The sequence below is a fragment of the Anoplophora glabripennis genome, unplaced genomic scaffold (assembly GCF_000390285.2).
Source record: "Anoplophora glabripennis isolate ALB-LARVAE unplaced genomic scaffold, Agla_2.0 scaffold2173, whole genome shotgun sequence".
Classification (NCBI taxonomy): domain Eukaryota; kingdom Metazoa; phylum Arthropoda; class Insecta; order Coleoptera; family Cerambycidae; genus Anoplophora; species Anoplophora glabripennis.
The window spans coordinates 5,409-10,658 of record NW_019418254.1 but is presented as its reverse complement, the minus strand read 5'-3'; the positions used below and the strand labels follow the sequence as shown (position 1 = coordinate 10,658).

General features: G+C 29.7%; 1 long non-coding RNA gene across 1 annotated transcript; it reads left to right on the top strand.

Annotated features, from left to right (window-relative positions):
• The first annotated feature begins 938 nt into the window (after positions 1 to 938).
• On the top strand, positions 939 to 2,689 carry LOC111692600. The gene is made up of 3 exons (XR_002763277.1): positions 939 to 1,004; positions 1,992 to 2,105; positions 2,575 to 2,689. It is a non-coding gene; the product is annotated as an uncharacterized LOC111692600 (long non-coding RNA).
• The last annotated feature ends 2,561 nt before the right edge of the window (positions 2,690 to 5,250 follow it).

Genomic DNA, 5,250 nt, shown 5'->3' with positions numbered 1-5,250 from the left:
TTTCTGATGGTGTAAAAAAATATATACATTACTATGGTAAGTTTTCTCAGGAAATGCAAAGAAACGAACTAGAATCCGAAATTTTTTTTCTAATCATTATGTACAATTTTGAGCTATTTATTAAAATTTACACTTTAATTACTCGAAAAACGTAAGATTCCATGTTACATTGATAAACAAAAAAATTACAAGTCGAAATATACTATTATCATTAACAACCAAATAAGTTAATAAAGTTAATATTTAATAAGACATCTACAATATTTTGGGAATGTTGTAGAATCTTCTTTGAATTATATACGTAGATGCCTATTTATTGCTATTTTAAGATAACTTATATACCTGAGTGACCTACGGAAAATTTTATATTTATAAATAACATGATTAATGTTTTTAAAAATATTATAATGAATCAAGTATCTAAATTCAATAGTACGATTTACATGTATATTTATATATTATGAGATTTTCTATGACATAAATGTAATTAGAATTTAATAAATCAACTTTTTTACAGAAAAAAATAGCAGCAGTCACATTTTTTAGATAAAATCCCCTTTAAGATATCTTTAATATTTAGAACAACTATTTTCACATGTTTTTTTTGCAATATTTACGTTTTATGGATTTGTATTTTTTTTGTTTCATCCTACTATAATTTTTTTTGGTTTCAAAAATTATCGACCCTGGTCTATCAAATGCTATTCCTTTAAAACGCTATTTTTAATTTTTCTATGTATATGGTTGTACTAAAAAAAATTACTATTTTGTGTTTCATTTGCAGTAATTTTACTAAATTTGCGCTTATCGGTATTATTATTGTCTATTATAATTATTGTAATAGACGTTATTAGTGCATTTCCAAATAATTGGAATATATTAATTAGTTATAATATAATTACTTACTTAATTAGATTGATTACTAATTCGTTTTTGTATAAATACGCACTATATTCCTCCTACAACCACACTACATCGTAGCAAGCGAGTTCAACAGACAGTAGGTGAGTCAATTTTTGTATTTACCCTTTTGTATTTTTGAATATATTTAAAATGCAAATTATAACGTATCATCTCATTTCTTCAAACCAAAATAAGTTTATAAAAATAACTCTGACTGAGACATTTACACGAAACGTTATTTAAATAAAAAAAATATGTTACTTATATATTTTAGTTTTAGTGGGGCAAAGTACCCAATTGAAGGAGACATTTTAGTTTAAAGTAGTAATAGATTTGTCATATTAAAGCATTTCTTCCAGAAGCTGTAGCTAATAGTACCTACCAAAGAACTTATGGGCTTGAACATTGTGAGAGGGTTAAAAATTTTGGATGCCATATTAAATTTAAATCATATGGTCTTATAAAATAAAAAATAATCCATTATACACGGCTGGAAAATCCACATGGTCCATATGCCTTTACATGAGTGCAACAATGTAAAGTAGAAAAATTCGTGCGATAGACAAGGATGGATAGGTATATTGATGTCATTTCATAATCTGAATAGTCACTCCCACTTCTAACCCGAAACGGGCGGTGACTATTCAGATTATGAAACGTCTTCACTATAGCCATCCTTGTCTATCGAACGAATTTTTTTACTTTACTTCGTCGCTCTCAGCTTTCACGTAAACGCAGATGGACCATGTGGATTATGCAGCCGTGTATACTGTAGCGAATTTCGCCCTAATGTGCATTATTTATACACTTGTTTACCCATTTGTTTCATGATGTTTCTAGAATTTCTTCTATTTGCTTCTGTTATGTTCTTAGAAGCTTAGAGATTGTTCTATACTGTTACGGCCTCGTTAATGCGCGGGGGTACTTTTTGAAAGGTCAAGTCGTAATTTGTTATTGAGAAGTGTATTTTAATGCTCTACTATAAACAATCAATTAGCAATTACTTTTGAATTCATTATCACTTCGGTACTATCACCATCTAATTTTAATTTACATTATTTTTGTATTAAATATATTTTTTCTTTCAGATCATATTCTCCAGCTTCAAACTAGTGCCTGAAAATGAATTTCCTCAAAATAGTTTTCGTTGCAGCTACCGCTTTTGCGGCTTTGACTTCCTATTATGTGGAAGCTGTTGATAGGTAAATATTAGTTAGTCTGAGGTTCTCTACATTCTGTGCAATATTAGATAAGTAGAATTGACATAAGTTGCTCATTAAAAGCTTTAAAAGTTTCAGTAACCATTTTTCCTAAAAATGTCAGCATGAAAGAAGTTGGTTGTATTTGATTGATAGAAAATACTTTCAATATGGCTGCATTTACATTTTCAACTTCTTTTGAGTGAACATCACTTTTGAAAAAATATTATTGAGTGTATGATCCTTAAGCTTCATACTGATACTTTCGAAATTTTACAATTTTTCTTACAGAACTCCAAAATTAATATTTATTTTTGTGTGCGGTAAACCTGTTTTAGAGTGATTTTTAACTTGTTTGTTGTTAAGAAACGTCTTTTTTTCTGATCTAAAATTAATTTTAAATTCTCATTTTATAATCGATTCAGAAAATGAAATGAAATAATTTTATATACATAATAAAACTTTTTTTCAGTGTAACTGCGGATCCCGAAGCCAAGTACTTGAGACCCACAATGGGCATACCCATATAAAGATAAAATGAAATGATTTATGAAATATGAACTAAATAAAATGAATCTAAAAAAAAATCCACTCAATATTTTAAGTTCCTTCCAAGTAGGTTCGGTGGCTGTGTTTATAGGTATAGATAATACTGTTTGAAATTGCAGTAAGTAGACTGCAACTGCAATTTCAAGCAAAATATAAATCTTGTCTAATATAGACTCGAAAAAGTTTAGAAAAGATATATAGGGTGTTTTTAAGTGAGTAGTAAAAATGGTACCAGTGCATGTAGAGCCACAAATAAGAGAATTGAAGTAAAAATACTTTATATGAAAGTTGCACCCCTGAGGCGATATACCCTCTTAAAGGAGTGGATTGAAATTCATATTTTAATTTTTTTCTTTAACATGAGGAATTCTACAGACAAGAAACTTCGTATGAGTATCCTACTAATAAAGAGACAACTTTTCAATATTTTTTCGATCATTAGCGTATTTTATAAAGGAGTGAAACAGTCAACCCAATTGCAATATTTTATTAGAAATTTTTTATATGAGGCAAATTATTTATNACTGATACTTTCGAAATTTTACAATTTTTCTTACAGAACTCCAAAATTAATATTTATTTTTGTGTGCGGTAAACCTGTTTTAGAGTGATTTTTAACTTGTTTGTTGTTAAGAAACGTCTTTTTTTCTGATCTAAAATTAATTTTAAATTCTCATTTTATAATCGATTCAGAAAATGAGATGAAATAATTTTATATACATAATAAAACTTTTTTCAGTGTAACTGCGGATCCCGAAGCCAAGTACTTGAGACCCACAATGGGCATACCCATATAAAGATAAAATGAAATGATTTATGAAATATGAACTAAATAAAATGAATCTAAAAAAAAATCCACTCAATATTTTAAGTTCCTTCCAAGTAGGTTCGGTGGCTGTGTTTATAGGTATAGATAATACTGTTTGAAATTGCAGTAAGTAGACTGCAACTGCAATTTCAAGCAAAAAATAAATCTTGTCTAATATAGACCCGAAAAAGTTTAGAAAAGCTATACAGGGTGTTTTTAAATGAGTAGCAAAAATGGTACCAGTGCATGTAGAGCCACAAATAAGAGGATTGAAGTAAAAGTACTTTATATGAAAGTTGCACCCCTGAGGCGATATTCCTCTTAAAGGAGTGGATTGAAATTCACATTTTAATTTTTTTCTTTAACATGAGGAATGCTACAGACAAGAAACTTCGTATGAGTATCCTACTAATAAAGAGACAACTTTTCAATATTTTTTCGATCATTAGCGTATTTTATAAAGGAGTGAAACAGTCAACCCAATTGCAATATTTTATTAGAAATTTTTTATATGAGGCAAATTATTTATCCAAAAATGTTTGTTGGGAAGACTGATTTATTGCGCAACTTTTTTACCTCTTGTAATTTTTCGATAAAACCGATAGTTTTCTAGGAAAAAAATTAGATGCGTCATCGTTCACTAAAGCGGTAATTGCGAAAATTCGTAAAAATAAAGTAGGCGAATGTCATAACAAATAAATTGTTATTTATCATATTAATAAATTGACACTTTCTGTCAATAAGCTGGTAATTTAATAATAACATTAAGAATAATTTGCATTACTTCATGAAAAATGTTTGATAACATATGACTATGGGACATGTATTAGGTAAAGTTATTTATCTGAAAAAAAATCCAGAAATGCAAAATTAAAAAAGAATATTCTCGAAATAATTTCCATTTTGCTACAAGCATAACTTAATACGTCTGTTGAAGTTATAACGCACGCGCAAAAACAGTTCTTGGTTATTGCGAAGGTCATCTGCTGCCTGAAATAGTCTTAAGCGCAGTTGGAGTGGCATAAACAATACTTTTTATGTGTCCCCACAAAAAGAAATCTATAAGCGTTAGGTCAGGTGAACGTGCAGGTCAACAAACAGGGATATCACGACCACGATCAATCCAGCGATTCGGGTAATTTAAATTTAACCATTCTCTAACGGCAAGAGTACTATGTGCACGCGCCCCATCGTGCATATACCACATCACCTGACGTGTAGCGAGGGGTACATCCTCAAGTAATGTTGGAAGACGAGGGGCGATCCGCTGATGTAATCTTCGTACGTTTGAATCTTTATGTAATCTACGTAATCTTATCTGTAATCTATGTAATCTGTCTGTAATCTACGTAATCTTATCTGTAATCCTCGCTGTAATCTATGTAATCAGCTAATGAATTTCCTCGATGTAGTCGTTATACAACGCCCCCCCCCTACCTCATTTTCCAAAGAATGCCACAGAAACCTCGACAGAAATCTATATGGTGCGATTGGTGTGTTCCAAAGGGCAATCCGCCAAGGAAAAAACAGACGAAGATTACAAAATTTCTGAAATCTCTTGTAATGTATCTGCAGATTTCAATATCAATTCAAAAAATATTACAAATTTCATATAAATAATCAAGATTACAACACATTTCAGGAGATTTCAGAGTTATTTTAGTAGATTTCAATGATTACTTAAGATTTCAATAGGATTATTAGAAATTAAAAGAATATTTCAAAATTTCTTAATAAGGTTTCAAGGAATACGGGAAGATTACAATAAGTTTTGAATGTCCATTTGAACAA